This window comes from Vombatus ursinus, unplaced genomic scaffold, assembly GCF_900497805.2.
Source record: "Vombatus ursinus unplaced genomic scaffold, bare-nosed wombat genome assembly UNPS02014932.1, whole genome shotgun sequence".
Lineage (NCBI taxonomy): Eukaryota > Metazoa > Chordata > Mammalia > Diprotodontia > Vombatidae > Vombatus > Vombatus ursinus.
This window is the reverse complement of record NW_020954710.1, coordinates 14,185,197-14,202,314: the sequence shown is the minus strand read 5'-3', so window position 1 is coordinate 14,202,314 and position 17,118 is coordinate 14,185,197. Positions and strand designations below refer to the sequence as shown.

Below are 17,118 nucleotides of genomic sequence, written 5' to 3'. Positions count from 1 at the left end.
AGAGAGAGAGAGAGAGAGAGAGAGAGAGAGAGAGAGAGAGAGAGAGATAAAGAGAGAATACATATTTTACAATCCTTAAAGTGCTACATAAATTAAATCTATTATTTTATGCTTAACTCACAAGATTCTGGAACTTAAATGCAAACATAATCTCTATAATTTTTTTTCTTAACTTCATTTCACTTATTAGAAGCACAGAATTAGAAGAAAATAATCTAAGAGTTGGAAACCTAGATTCTTGGAAGCTCAGGCCCCTCATTTTATGAATCAGGAATGGGAAGGTCAGAGGAACAAATAAAAATAATGATGTTGAAGAAGATTGTGTTGATGACATTAGCCTGGAGCTTATGGTTTGCAAAGCATTTTTTATCTCCAAGATCAATATGAAGTAGGTAGCGAGAGGCACTATGAGTAGAATGTGGGACCTGAAATCAAGAAGACTTGAGTTCAAGTTTTGCCTTAGACAGTGGCTAGTGATATTACCTAAGCAACTCCTTTACCTTTTGTCTACCTCAGTTTTCTCAGCTGTTAAATGGGGAGTATAATAGCTCCTACCTATCTCTGGTGTTGTTGTGAGAATTAAATGAGGTAATATTTATGAAGTTTATTTTTACAAATTTTAAAGCACTATATAATTCTAGTTATTATTATTGTTGTTGTTATTATTATTATTATTATTATTAGTAGTAGTAGTAGTAACAGTAATAGTAGTAAAAGCATTTGACTCCACTTTAAAGATAAGGAGATGGAAGCCTGGGAAGTTAAATGACTTACTTGAACTCACAGACTGATTTAATGACAAAGGCACACCTCAGACCTGGCTGTCCTTCCTCCCAGTTAAGGGTTCTTACCATGACAGTCTCTAATTTCTGTTGGACTTAGATACAGATTCCCCACCTGATCCTAGACCAGCTTCTCTTGTGTCTGAATTAGTGAAATGCTGTGAGAATTTAGCTCATATTTTCATGAAACACAAAGCTCACAGGGTTTACATCTAGAATTGGCCCTGCAGGTCATCTTTGGGTTGAACTTACAAAGGGGAAATACACCCTTGATGTAAGAACAATATAATGAGATCTCTGTCAAAATGGAATTAGCTACTTCAGGAGGTGGTGGGCTTTCCCTCACTGTCATCCAATTCATTCAGTCAATAAATGTGTATTGAGTGCCTACTATGTGCCAGGAACTGGGCTAATGTGCTGAGGATACAAAGAAAGGCAGAACAAACAAACAAATCCAAAAACCCAGTCTTTGCCCTCAGGATGCTTATCATCTAATGGAAGAGACAACATACAAAAGACTAAGCACAAACAAGATATATGCAGATGAACTGGGGATGGCCAACAGAGGGAAAACCTTAGCATTAAGAGGAAATGAGAAAAGCTTCCTGAAGAAAGTAGGATTTTAACTGGAACTTGAAAGAAGGCAGAAGGTCTACACATACAAGGCAGATGATCACTCATCAGGATCTTGTCAAGGACATCCTTGTTGAGGCCTGGGTTGGACTCAATGACTTCTGGAGTCCCTTCCATCTCTGAAATTTAGTGTTTCTGTGATCTAACCCAATCTCCTCATTTTTATGTTAAGAAACTGAACTCTAGAGATGGGAAGGGACAGTCTCAAGGTTATAGAAGTGGGAAGTCACTGAGTAAGGATTGAAACCCAGGTCTTTTGATTCCCAAAATGGTCTTCTTTCTTATCAGACTAGCCTAGGACAGAAAAATAGGAAGAACAGCATGCCCTAATTAAGAGAGACAGAATAGTGTAATGAATAAAGAGCTAGACTTGGAATTAGGAAGACCTCAGTAACAATCCTGTTTTTGTCACAAATTTGGTATATATGAGTTGCTGTTTTGCATCAATGGAGAGAGTTACAACACTGAGATGATTTCCCTACAATTATGACACTGATCATGTCCCCTCTACCCCCTGCCAAAATCTCAAAGTACAAGGATGACCACAGGTAGGCCAGAATTAAACAATAACAACTAACATTTGTATAGAAATATGAGGTTTGCAAAGCACTTTACAAATACCTCATTTTGTTCCCATAACAATCCTAGGAGGTTGGTGTTATTATTGTCTCCCTTTTAAAGATGAGGAAACTGAGGTTGAAGGGGTTAAATGACTTTCCCAAGATCATATGGCTATTAAATATATGAAACCAGAGTTGAGCTTAGGTCTTCATGACTCTGGGCCCAGTGCTCTATCCTCTGGACCATCTAGCTTAAAACTCATTCAATATTTAATATGGGCTCTGAGAACGAAAAGACCAAAAGTCCTCCGGGAGGTCATATTCTCCCAGAGGATATAACATGGGCAGAAATAAATAAAATGAAAGGAAAATTAATGTAAAGGGAAGACAAGTAACTGCAGAGAACAAGGTAGGCTTCTACAAATAGTGGCATATGCAATTAAAGCTAGACTAGGGTTATTTTTATCTCAGGGTGAATAATTTAGAGGGAGCTAAAAGCACCATTCTTACTTGATCTAGCCTCATGGTAGAAGCTATAACCTTCACCTTCAGCAACTTAGAAACCTCAGGGTACCCTGGTAGAGACCTTCTTCCCTTGGGAACCACAACTTAGGAGAGCTTCCTCAACCAATCTGTCATTTGTCCTGTGTGCAAGAATTGCCAGCTATGGCTCTGATGGCACCTGAAGTAAGTCTTAAAGGCAGTATGGGACCACAAAGGGTAGAATGCCGGGCTGGGACTCAGTAAAGTCTGAATTCAAGTATGGCCTCAGTAACTTAACCAGCTGTGTAAACCTGAGCAAATCACACAATCTCTTGCTGTTGTTATTTAGTTATTTTAGTCATGCCTGACTCTTTGTGACTCCATTTTGGTGTTTTCTTGGCAAAGCTACTGCAATGGTTTGCCATTTCCTTCTCCATCTCATTTTACAAATAAGGAAACTGAGGCAAACAAGACTAAGTGACTTGCTAAGGGCTATGCAGCTAGTAAGTGTCTGAGGCCGGATTTTAACTCATGAATATGAGCATAGGTTCCCAAAGTGGGCAATACCATTCCCTGGAGGGTGCTGGAATTATCTAGGGAGGTGGTAGTAGCCTCAGGTGCAATTGGGCAGTGTTAAATAAAAATAAGGGAACTTGGAAGCATAAGGAAAGAAGAGAAGATGAGAAAATTTTGCAAAACCTTTTGTACGTGTTCCATCTGTTTTGTAACAGAGTTAAAGTGGTGGTGATTACATTATTTTCCAAATAAGCATACAAAATGCAAGTTATAACCAATCAGTGGTCAAGTCCACTGACAAGTCTTAACAAGCAAGTATTGTGCATTGTCAGGAAGTACAGAAGGCATAGGAATATGTGCTTGTAATGATTTGTTTACAATATGATACTATATGGTTAGATGACACAATATTGCATCATCAAAATTTCAATGGAGGAAAAAAAACACAAGTTCACGATAAATTATTAAATGTAAAATATTTTATATTTTTAAATGATGCAAATTTAAAAAAATTAAAGGTTTAAAGAAAGTAGATTTCCAGGGGGGCACTGAGTGATTTTTTTGAAAAGGGGAAGGTAAGCCAAATAAGTTTGGGAACCTCTGATTATGAGACTTCCTGAATCCAAGCCCAGTACTCTATCCACCTACCTACCCTCATTTAACCTCTACCTGCCTCAATTTCCTCTTCTATAGAATGGAGATAATAATAACACCTTCTTCCAGGGATTGTTGTAAGGATCAAATGAGATAATAATTACCAAACATGTTGCAAACCTTAAAGTGCTATATGAATATCATCGCTTCTCCTCCTTCTCCTCTTCATTATCATCATCAATTAGATAGAGCCTTAGATCTGGAGTCTGGAAGATCTGAGTTCAAAGGTTGCCTCACATACTTATCCTGTGCAAGTCATTTAACTTCTGTCTGCCTCAGTTTTCTCATTTATAAAATAGGCCCCAACCCCTGGTTCAGGTCAGTGGTGAGGTCCCACAGCCCCAGTAAAGGCCAGCAGTGAGCACCTACCTCCCAGAGTTATTTTGAGGATAAAAGGATATATTTGCAAATTCTAAAGTGCTATTTAAATGCTAGCTACTGTTATTAAGACACATGTTTTCAGAGGCAGAGATGAGAAGGGAGTATATTCCAGGCATGGGGCACAAGACAAGGAATGCCACACTTATTCAGAAGACTTATCTGTTCTAGTTAAGCAGCCAGCCCAAGATCACCCTATCTCTCAGGAGCTAAGGTCTGGACTAGCCATAATCTTCTGGATAGATGAGTAACAAGGGCTTCACAAGACTGAAGAGACAAAAAGCAATTCCTTTAATAACCAAAAAATATCCCCAAATAAATCCTATTCAATACTGAGGATATCACTCAATAGCTTGCAGCCTTCAAATCATTTTCTGGATGAAATTAATCTAACCATGCAGATAGAATGAAAACAAACCCAGTTTTCCTCTCCAGCAGGGAAGGAGAAACCTCTTCATCATCTCGATGAACAGTTCTGAGAGGGCTTTTTGGAAATCTTGTTTAGCTCAGGTTGAAACTCAATTCCACTTCCTTGCTAGGGTGAGTCTCTTTTTCAAAATGAAGTCATTTAGATGGCCAAATAGGTCAGATTTTTCTTCTGTAGCCTTGCTGTCAAAATCCTGCCTGCTTTTGGGTAAGTTCAGCTTTGACAACCTAGACATCATGAGAGCTTTGCCCCCTTGTTTTCCTGTCTGGTCTATTTTTCATCTAATCTCTGCCATCTGGCCCCCAACCCTGTCACAGCTGTACACCCAGCAGGATTTCACTCTTCTGGCCAGGGCTTCTGTAGAAGTGGGGGAGAGGGATTAGGGAATGGAGGGATTTTCAATTTCATGCCCTCTGTAGCATGAGACCTGACTTCAGGGTTTCAGGACTATTTGGCTGCTTCTATATATATGTGTTTAGAAGCAAGAACAGAGAATGAAAAATAGAAAAGAGCCCAGTAGGGAGAAGACAGGAAAGCCAAGTATTTCTGATTTTCTTAGCTTCAAATTCTGCTTCTCTATGATTTTTTTCAGGCTGGACCACAGTATTTTTTTTTTTTAGTGAGGCAATTGGGGTTAAGTGACTTGCCCAGAGTCACACAGCTAGGAAGTATTATGTGCCTGAGGCTGGATTTGAATTCAGATCCTCCTGACTCCAGGGTCAGTGCTCTATCCACTGTGCTACCCAGCTGCTCCATAGTAGCAGTATTGTAGTAGTAGTGGTGGTAGTAGTAGTAGTGGTAGTAGTAGCAACAACAGTACTAGTATTACTACTACTACTACTACTACTACTACTACTACTCCTCCTCCTACTATTCCTACTACTAGTTGTTGTTCCAACAGTAGTAGTAAGCAGATTTGGGGAACAGAGCCAAGATGGCAGAGTAAGGCAAGAACTCACCTGAACTGTCCCAAATTCACCTCCAAACAACTATAAAATAATGCCTCAAAATGAATTCTAGAGTGATAGAACCAACAAAAGGACAGTGTGAAACAAATTTCTAGCACAAGGTGACTTGGAAGGTTGGCAGGAAATGTCTGTCTCACTCAGGTAAAAGGGAGCACAGTCCAGTGCAGGGGGAGCCTGGGAAAGTCAATAGCAAGCTATAACCCAGCAAACCAGCAAGAGACCTCCAGCTCCAGAGCAGGTCAGTGTCCAAGTCCCTGGAGCTCCAGTGCAGGCCAGTGGTGAGGTCCTGTGCTCTGAGTGCAAGCTTCAGACAGTGCCCTGTCTACTCCAGGAACAGGGCCCAACTTTAACATAAAATCAAAAGTCATGAAAGAGACTGAAACATATACAAAAAACAAAGCATATAAAAGAACATGATAGTAGAAAGATACTATGGTGACAGAGAAGTTCAAAACATAAACTCAAAAGAGAACAACAATGTCAAAACACCTACATGCAAAACCACAAAAAATATGAGTTGGTCTCAGGCCAAAAAAAAAAAAAAAAAAGAACTCCTGGAAGATCTCAAAAACATTTCAAAAATCAAATCAGAGAGATGGAAGAAAAATTGGGAAAAGAAATGAGTTACATAAAAGAATCATGCAAAAAAAAAAAAAAAACCAACAACTCCAGACCTTGTTAAAGGAAGCACAAAAAATGGGAAAAAAAAGATGTGCAAAAATTCACTGAAGAAAAATGTCCTTAAAAAATAGAATCAACCAGTGGAAGAGGAGGTACAAAAGCTCACTGAAGAAAATAATTCCTTAAAAAATAGAATTGGGAAAGTGGAAGCTAATGACTCAATGAGACATCAAGAAATAATAAACAAATTCAAAAGAATGAAAAAGTAGAAGAAAATGTGAAATATCACATTGGAAAAACAGATGACTTGGAAAATAGATCCAAGAGAGATAATTTAAGAATTGTTGAACTACCTGAAAGTCATGATAAAAAAAAAGCCTGGACAGCACATTTCAAGAAATTATCAAGGAAAACTGCCCTGATATCCTAGAATTACAGGGTAAAATAGAAATTAAAAGAATCTGCCAATGACCTTCTGAAGGAGATCCCAAAATGAAAACTTCCAGAAGTATTACAGCCAGATTCCAGAACTCTCAGGTCAAGGAGAAAATACTGCAAGCAGCCAGAAAGAAACAATTCAAATACTGTGGAACCACAGTCAGGATTACACAGGATTTAGCGACTTCTACATTAAAGGACCAGCGGTCTTGGAATATAATATTCTGGAAGGCAAAGGAGCTAGGTTTACAAAAAAGAATCACCTACCCAGTGAAACATTATAATCCTTCAGGGGAAAAATAGATACTCAATGAAATAGAAGACTTTCAATATTCTTGATGAAAAGACCAGAGCTGAACAGAAAATTTGATTTTCAAATAAAAGACTCAAGAGAAGCATAAAAGGGCTTGAGAAAACATAAGACATTCAACAAGGTTGAGCTGTGTACATCCCTACGTGGAAAAAAGTTACTTGTAATTCTTAATAAATTTATTACAAGCACTTGGGTGTCAGTTGACTATGATGGGATGATATTCAAAAAACAAAAATAAAGGGTGGGAAAGAGTATTGAACTGGAGAAGAGGGAAGGGAGAGGCAGAATGGGGTAAATTATCTCATATAAGGAGACACAAAAGATCTATTACAGTGGAGACAAAGTTGGAAGAGTGGGCATCACTTGAACCTTACTTTCATTGGAATTGGATCAAAGAAAGAATAACATATACATTCAGTTGGATATAGAAATATGTCTTACCCTATAGGGAACAAGGAGGAGAGGGGAGATAAGAGAATGGGGAGGTTGATAGAAGTGAGGATGGAAGGAAAAAGAGAGAGAGACAGAGACAGAGACAGAGACAGAGAGACCGTCAGAGACAGACTGATAGAGACAGAGACAGAGAGACTGACAGAGACAGAGAGACAGAAACAGAGAGTGACAAAGAGAGGGAGAGAGACAGACAGGGACAGAAGGATAAGTAAGGAAAAGTAGAATGGAGAGAAATACACAGCTAGTAATCATAATTGTGAATGTAAATGGGATAAACTCACCCATAAAATGGAAGAGGATAGAAGAGTGGATTAAAAACCAGAATCCTACAATATGTTATTTACAAGAAACACATTTGAAGCAGAGAGACACATATAGAGTAATGGTAAGGGACTGGAGCAGAATTTATTATGCTTCAGCTGAAGTAAAAAAAAAAAGTGGGGGTACCAATTATGATTTTAGGTGAAGCAAAACCAAAAACAAAATAGATCTAATTAGAAGAAATAAGGAAGGAAACTACATCTTGCTAAAAGGTACCACAGGCAATGAACTGAACATATATGCACTATATGGTACAGGATCCAAATTTTTAAAGGAGACATTAAATGAATTATAAGAGGAAAGTAAAATTATATTAGTGGAGGACCTCATTCTCAGACCAAGATAACTCTAACCGAAAAATAAACAAGAAAGGTAAGGAAGTGAATAGAATTTTAGAAAAGTTAGATATGATAGACTTCTGGAGAAAACTGAATGGAAATATATCTTCTGCACAGTCATGCATGACACCTACACAAAAATTGACCATGTATTAGGGCATGAACATATCACAATCATATGCAGAAAAGCTGAAATATTAAATGCATCCTTTTCAGATCATAATGCAATAAGAATTACATTCAATAAAGGGCCATGGAAGTATAGATTAAAATTAATTGGAAACTAAGTAACCTAATCCTAAAGAATGAGTGGGTCAAAGAATCAATCTTAGACACAATCAATAATTTTATTAAAGGGAGTGATAACAATGAGGAAATATACCAAAGTTTATGAGATGTAGCCAAAACAATACTTAGGGGAAATTTTATATCTTGAAATGCTTACATCAATCAAATAGAGAAAGAGCAGATCAATGAATTGGGTATATAACTAAAATAAACTAGGAAAAGAACAAATTAAAAATTATCTACTTAAAATCTAAATCAGAAAACTTGAAAATCAAAGGAGAGATTAATAAAATTAAAAGTAAGAAAACCATTGAACTAATAAATAAAACTAGGACCTAGTTTTATGAAAAAAAATAGATAAATCATTGGTTAATTTGATTAAAAAAGAAAAAAATCAAATTATCGGTATCAAAAATGAAAGCAGTGAATTCACTACCAATGAAGAGAAAATTAAAGCATTTATTAAGAGCTATTTTACTCAATTACATGCCAATAAACCTGACAATCCAAGTGAAGTGGATGAATATTTACAAAAATATAAATTGCCCAGGTCAAGAGGAAATAGAATACTTAAATAATCTCATGTTAGAAAAAGACATTGAACAAGCAATCAATGAACTCCCTAAGAAAAAATCCCCAGGGCCAGATGGATTCATAAGTGAATTTGACCAAATATCTAAAATAAAATTAATTCCAATACTATACAAACATCCCAGTATGATCAAAGGTGAAGCAGCAATGCCCATTATTACCACTATAATTTACTATTGTACTAGAAATGCTAGCTGTAGCAATAAGAGAAGAAAAAGAAATTGAATGAATTAAAATAAGCAGCCAGAAAACAAAACTATCACTCTTTGCAATGATATGATGGTATCCTTAGAGAATCCTGGAGAATCAACTAAAAGAACTAGTTGATATAAATAACAACTTTAGCAAACTTTCAGGATATAAAATGAACCTACATAAATCATCCACAGTGTCAAAATTTGCAGAGACATCAAGGAGGATTAAAATTGAAGAAAGTCCATCAAATTTGGTAATTGGGAGATTCAAAATAATTATGGGAAAAGCATTTTCATTTGAGTTATGTCAGAAGCCAGATAGTAAAGGATTGAAGGATGAGTGAAGGGAGAGGAAGTGAAGACATTGAATGTAAGAAGCAATTTTTCCCAAAGTACAATACTACTGTAATGCAATGTAACCAATATTAAATTATTCACAAAATGCAGCTGATTTTGTTTTGTAAAACTATTATTTTTAAAAATTGTTTAAATTTGACATGAGATCTTGCTCCTTTGAAACTAAGAAAATATAATTAAAAGCCTATTTCAAAGTAAATTGTATATTTGATAAGATAAAAAAAGTAGTATGAAAAGCAGGAAGAAGAGGTGGAGTTGTAGTTGTATGTAGTCATAGTGGTCATAGCTAGAGTTTGTATAGTGTTTTAAGGCTTGAGAAAGCACTTTACATATGTTATCTCATGGGCACTGTACTTTGGTTTAAATCATAGTTACTCAGAAATCTTGATTCAGGGACAAACTCAGTTCTGGGATAGAGCAAGGTGAACATGACTCCTGATGGGAGTGTTCAGCTTATACCCCAACCAGGATTGTTAGGAAAGATAAGCCCTCACATCAGGGCAACATGGCAACAAAACCTGAAGAGAAACGTGACCTGGGGGATATTGTACCAAGGTAGCAGATGTCTGGTGAGGTGTGGACCAAGTTATCAGACATAGTGAAGAGTAACCTCCGTCTCACCTAAATCAACACCCTAGGGAAAGTTCTAGGGGTCCTATTCTAGTTACACCTCTAGTTGGAACTACTATCTGAGAAATGTTTTTCAAACATTTCATAACAAGATGTTTTCTTCTTTGCCTAATTAGAGATCTGAAGTTCCTCGCCTAGGCACAAGAGGTGGGCATCTGTTCCTTCCTAACTTGTTTCTATGTGGTTTGGTGCTATGTTCTGTTAACTTTTCTCTCCCTCCTGCAGATAAGACCTTTGGGGTCATGGCTTGGACACTTTATGATATAAGCATTTCCCCAGATCTCAGAATTGGAAGGCATCTCAGAGGCCATGCAGTCTAATCCTTACATGACCACGAATTTTCTCTACACCATCCCCAAGTGGTCATCTAACATTTTGTTAAAGCCTCATTGCTAGTGGAGGCAGCTCAGTCCCTTTTGGGATAGTTCTAATTGTTTGGAAATTTATTCCTTACATTCAGCCGGAATCTGCCACTTTGCAACCACCCTTCATTACTCTGCTTTCTACCCTTGGAGCTGAGTCTAATCCTCCCTTTTCCTCCATAGAATGGCCTTTCAATGCATGACAATAGCTACCATGCTCCCTCTCCCCAGGTCTCCTCTTCTTTAGGCTAAACCTTTCTAGTTCCGTCCAGTAATCCTTGTGGCACATTAGCCTGAAGTCATTTAATATGGTTTTATTTTCTACTCACAGGACCATGGAATTTTCCTCATTTAGCTAAGGTTATGGTTCAAAATCTCCTCTTTCCTCTTTTCTTCCCCCCTAACCTTCTAAGTAGCATTCACTTGCAATGTTTTTTTTTTTTTCCAGCCAGATCTTGAAGTAAACATGTGAGATTGTTTTTGCTGCCTTTGTCTGGCATATGGTATGAGGCTGGGGATGGCTATGCTGACTGAGAGCTCTATGTATTTCAGTTCTCAGAGGTACTTAAATGTACATTATCTCTTTCTTTATGTTTTGTGAATTCAACTTTAGTTAATCTATATCTCTCTTTTTTAGAGTTTCCCATAATTCCCTTTTCTGGGTTTTTGTGGTAGTAAAAATATGCAGAAAGCAATTACTTTGCCATTTTGTGTGACCTAACATTTGGAGCTATATAATAAGTGAAACAGGCCTTATCACATGGTGGGGGTTTCTCCATTGTTAAAGACCTTCAGGCAGAGCCCATGTGACAACTTTGTCGGGGATGCTGGAGAAAGGATTCATGATCTAATCTAGTTTGGACCAGTTCATGATTCAGTTCCTTCAGAACTTCTATTATCCTATGATTGCTCTGAAGGAAAGAAAGCTTTTTATAGGACTTGATCTCCAAATTACCTCTGTAATCTTTGCTTGGCTCTCTGCTATTTAGTATTTTTAGCAATGACTAGAATAAAGACACAGTTTATATGCTTGATGAAGTTACAGAGGCCACAAGTTGGAAGGGATGGGGTAGCTAGGTGGCTCAATGGATAGAGTGCCAGCCTTAGAGTTAGGAAGATTCAGCTTCCTGAGTTCAAATCCAACCTCAGACACTTATTAACTACGTGACTCTGGGCAAGTCACTTAACCCTGTTCGCCTCAGCTTCTTCACCTGTAAAATAAGCTGGAGAAGGAAATAGCAAACCATTCCAGTATCTTTGCCAAGAAAACCCAAAAGGGGTCATGAAGAGTTGGACATGCCTGAAAAATGATTGAACAGTAATGCTAACATTTTAGATAACAGTACTTATCTAAAAAAGATCTCAACAAGATAAAGTCTAGGGTTGAACTATTAAGATGAACTTTCAAAGGAAAAAATGTGAAGTCCTTTACTTGGGGTCCAAAAAAAATCAATTTAATCAATACTAAATAAGGGAGGTGTGCCATATAACAGTTCTTCTGATAAATATCAAAGATGTTTAGTGGACTGTAGGCTCTATATTATCCAACAACATTAAAGCCAAAAATCTAATTTGATTTTGAACTTCATTAAGAAAAGAATCATGGGGGCAGCTAGGTGGCACAGTGGATAGAGCACTGGCCCTGAAGTCAGGAGGACCTGAGTTCAAATCTGGCCTCAGACTAAACATTTGACATGTACTAGCTGTGTGATCTTGGGCAAGTCACTTAACCCCGATTGCCTCACCAAAAAAAAAAAAAGAAAAAAGAAAAGCATCGTGCCCAGAAGTAGAGTGGCAGTAGACCTGCTGTCCTTTGCCTTAGTCAGAATATTGGCTTCCGGTCTGGGAACCACATTTTAAGAATAACAGAGACTCAGAGATAAAAGTGAACTCAGAGACCATCAGGAAAATCTTCTCTACAATGTATGACAAGTTGTCATCCACATAGTATTCTCCTTCTCAGATTCTATGCTTTGCACAAATGGAGTATTTGCTATTACCAACAGAAAATATTTCATATACTGTCTCCATACCCTGACATAGTCTGATCTCATCCCTAGAATTCACTCCCTCTTGGAGATGTGCCTCAATCTTGGAGAATACTTAGCTTCCTTCAAGACTTAGCCAATGTCGCCTTCTATGGGAAACTTATATCAATCTCCCCCACCCCAAGTTGCTAGTGCTTTCTACACTAGAAATTACTGTGAATCTACTTGCATCTATCCATCTATCTATCTATCTATCTATCTATCTATCTAGTCTCTGTCTTTCTGTCTCTGTCACTCTCTGTCTGTCTGTATATGTATTATGTAAGTATGTACATATGTATGTACGTATGTATCTATCTATCTCTCCATCCATCCACCCATCCATCCATCCATCAATAGGTATGTATACAGATTGAAAACTTTTTGAGGGAAGAGTTATTTTGTTTTCCTAGCTCCATAGTCTTTCACAGCTTGGAGTTCAGTGCTTAACAAAAGCCTCCATTGAAAGAATGAATAAAGTCCATTTCATTTTTGGACAGCTCTAATTGTTAGGAAGGATACTTAAAATATCCTAGAGAACATAGAAAGGTCACCAGGATGGGAAGGGTTCTTAAGATCATGCCATTTGAGGGCTAGTTGAAGCAAGTAGAGATATTTAACCTTGAGGAGAGAAGACTAGAAAGGAGGGGCTCCATGGTATATTTTTCAGTATAGGATTATGTTTGTTCTCTTTGATTCTGAATGGGAGAACTAGGAGTAATGAATGGATGGAAGTTGAAACTGCATAAATTTAGATTCATTGTAATGAAAAAAAGTCCTAGCAATTAAGGCGCAATATACAAAACAAAACAAAACAAAACAAAAAAAAACAAAACAGAGTGGGCTGCCTTGGGAGGAACTGGATTCCTCCTCATGGGCTATTTTCAAGCAAATGATGGAGGACAGGTTGGCAGGTATGCTGAGGAGGAGATTCTGATTTGGGCCTGAGTTGGATGACATGGGACTCTAGGTGTTTAGTTTTCTTCCAAATCCAAAATTATGTATTTTCATGAATTCATTCTGAGCAGAATTTTTAAAAAAGAAAATGAGCTAAGACATCATTGGAAGAGATTATTTGGGAGGAAAGTCAAGTCCATTATTAAATATCAAGTTCTCTTTCAACATGCCAAATTGGGCTTTTGCTATTTCTGATGATTTACAAGCCTAGTTCACTTATGTAGAACACAGTAGTCAAATAAGCCATCCACTGTCAAGCATAACCCTTTCTATTCATCTCTGGGGGATTTATTTTCATGCCTCATGTTTCTAAAAGTGATAAATCAATCAATTGATTTTCAAGGCTTGTGTTTTCTAGGTGATTTTCTTTTCAGAATAGCTAGGATGAAATGTTTGGACAACACTCCTGCTTGGCTAAATGGCTCCAATTGTTTGAAGTAGTCTGGAAAAAAGAAAATTGATTCAATTATGTCTCAGTCACACCAGAAAGGCATATAAATAGTGATCTAATGGTTCCCCACCTCCTGCTCCTGGAGAGATGCATGCTGGCTAGGTGCCTGTACTCCATCCCAAAGAGCCTTTAGCTAGAGACTTGGTGACCTCCTCCTCAATTGTCTCTCTCTGTCTCTGTCGTTCTCTGTGTTTCTCTCTCTGTCTGTCTCTCTCCCTCTGTCTCTTTCTCTTTGTCTCTCTCTCCCACTCTGTCTCTCTCCTTGTCTCTCTCTGTAGTAATAACACATAGCATGAAGGGAGAGTATGCCAATCTGGGGGGGGTGTTTAATCTTTTGATGAGGGAGTGGCATCTATTTTATTTTTAATCAGTTATTTGTTGTTTATTCAGTATTTAGGGTTGATATGACACTTGAGGAATTGGTTGCATTGTTGTACATATATAGACATTTTCATATAATATGGAAATTTACAACTCTTTGTATATATGTATGTATATATGTATAGACAAGATGAGGAAAGGTGATACATGTGGCCATCCTGTAGCGCCCTAATGGAGGGGAGCACGAAGGTAATCAATGCATCAATAAAGTATTACTCCTGTATGGTGTTTTGTATCCAGGAATGTCATCTTCTGGACCTATGGGAATCTGTAGGTGGGTAGTTATGTACCTATGGGGCACTGGCTGTGCTTGACACCAACTACTGTACAAGTCCGATCCAGCATCATACACTAACAACAACAGGGTTAACAAATAGTAGTCACACTGTACTATTCCCTATTTCTGATTTTAGAAAGAGAGTAGAGTATGTTCACAGGTTTTACTTTTCTGGTGTTCAATTACTGATCAGAGGAAGGATTTGACTTATTTGAAAAGCACATCATACATAAGCCCTTAACCACTGTCATGTTCTCAATAGTAAAATGGCAGCACATTAAATGGCTTTCAAATCGTAGCTCCTTCTGGATTCCTCAAAGAGTATCTTCACTCTTCTTTAAACAGCCCTCCTCCTCCACATTCAGGTTTACCTTCACCACATCTGAAATGCCATTCTGCTCCAAGACACGTGGGATATTAAGGAAGATGTCCTCATTGATGCCATATAACCCTTAATCATGGTGGAAATTGGATGTGCTCTTCTAAGATTCTTCATAATGCTTTCTACCAAATCTGCCACAGACAAGCCAGTGGCCCAGGAAGTATAGCCCTTCAGCTTGATCACCTCATAAGCACTTTCAACCACCTATCTATGAACATCTTTCCAATTCTCTGAATCAGCATCAGTTGCCAGAGCAGGATAAAGATTCTTCAGAGAGACACCAGAAACATTCACACCATTCCACACAGGAACACTGGAGTCTCCATGTTTCCCAAGGACCTATCCATGACAACTTGAAGAATGGACACAGACTCTCCCCCACTGAGTAACAGAAATGGGCAGAATCCAGATTGCAATCACTTTCAATAACATGGTTCTTAGGAAATCCACTTAGCTTCCAGGACACATATGTCAAAATATCCACTGGATTGGGAACAATAAGCAGCTTGTAATTAGGGCTGTATTTAACAATATTGGGAATGATGAATTTAAAGATATTCACATTGTGCTGGACCAAATTAAGATGACTTTTCCCCTCCTGTTGACACGTACCAGCCATAACAACAACCACCTTTGAGTCTGTAGTCACACTGTAGTCTTTACCCAGTACAATATTTGGTGTTTTGCAGAAAAGGTTGCCATGTTGGAGATCCATCATCTCTCCCTTTTGTTTGTCTTCTATTACATCAACTAGGGCGAGTTCATTAGCCAAATCCTTCATTAAGACACTGATGGCACATGACATGCCAACTGCACCCACCCCAACAACAATGATCTTATTATGGTGAAAGCGGCCTTCCTTTAGGACATTCACAATCAGCTGATCCTTGACAGTAGTTGCCATTTTCGGGGAGATCAAGGTTGCTGGTCAGGCTGCAAAAGTTCTGAGTTAGATATAAGACTGCTGCTCCCAGAGCCACCATGGCATTTATTTTAAAGACTGATTGTCTCTTTTCCAGAATTATTTAATCACATTTTAATTGTTCCAGCTCAATTGCTTTAAAATGAGGAGAAGAAGGAAAGAGAAGGGAAGGGAAAGGAAGGGAGAGGAGAAGTAGAATTAAAAGAATGGAAACAAAAAAGCATACTACAAAGTTTAGTGTGTGTGTGTGTGTGTGTGTGTGTGTGTGTGTGTGTGTTCACCCCTGATAAATAGTTTTGCCTATGGCTTGCATCAGTGTGGCATAGTGGATAGGGTCTTGAACTTGGAGCAAGGAAGAGCTAGATTAGAATCCTTCCTCTGACATTTCTTTGCTGAATGACTGTGGGCAAATCACTTAAACTCTCAGAGTCACAGTTTCCTCATTGTAAAATGGGGATAATAATATTTGTAGTACTTACCGCAGGGGTTATTGTAGGGATCAGATGAAACAAATTGTGTAAAGTGTTTTGTAAATTTCAAAGGGCTATATACACACCAGCTGTTATTATCACATTAGTATCTTGTTTAAAAAATAATAAGGCAGGATGAACTGAAAGGTATGATTCACATCTTCAATGAACATTTATAAAGTGCATCTTTTTTTTTTCAAGGCATCATGTTATGTCATGGAGATGCAAAGGCAAAAGGGGTAAAACAAAAACAAAAACAACAGATCCTGCCCCCAAGGAGCTTACATGGTCTTGGGAGGATACAACATGTATATAAATAAGTAAATACAACTAACAGAGTGATTTCAGGAGGGAACTAGTACTAATCTCTCTCTCTCTCTCTCTCTCTCTCTCTCTCTCTCTCTCTGTCTCTTTCTCTCCTCCTGCAGGAGGTAGCATCTGAGTGGGAAGAAAGGAAATAAGAAATTATTAAGTGTCTACTATGTTTCAGGTATTGTGTTTAAACATTTTACAAATATTATTTCATTTCATCCTCACAACAACCTTGGTAATGTGGGGGAGAAATAGGTGCTATTATTATCACTATTTTATAGTTGAAGAAACTGAGGCAGACAGAAGTTAAGTGATTTGCCCAAGGTAACATATTTATTCAGTGTCTGAAGCTGGATTTGAACTCAGCTCTTCCTGACTACATGTCTACAGCTCTATATGTGGCACCATGTAGCTGAGCTCAGGAAGTCATTGATTTAAAAAACACAGAGATGAGGAGGAAAGATTTCCTAGACAGTTCCTGGTTAGATTCCAAGGGCAGTAGAGTTAGGGAAGTAGGAGCTCCTGATTAGAAAGACTGGTCCAGACTTCAGAGGGTCTCATGGCTGTTCCTTCCTTCCTCAAAGTAGCTCCTATGAGGATGAGCAACCAGGACAGCTCCCCCTCTCCCCCCA

General features: G+C 38.0%; 1 pseudogene; it reads right to left on the bottom strand.

Annotated features, from left to right (window-relative positions):
* Window positions 1-14,582: 14,582 nt before the first annotated feature.
* Window positions 14,583-15,692, bottom strand: LOC114029449 (annotated as a pseudogene).
* Between the last annotated feature and the right edge of the window lie 1,426 nt (window positions 15,693-17,118).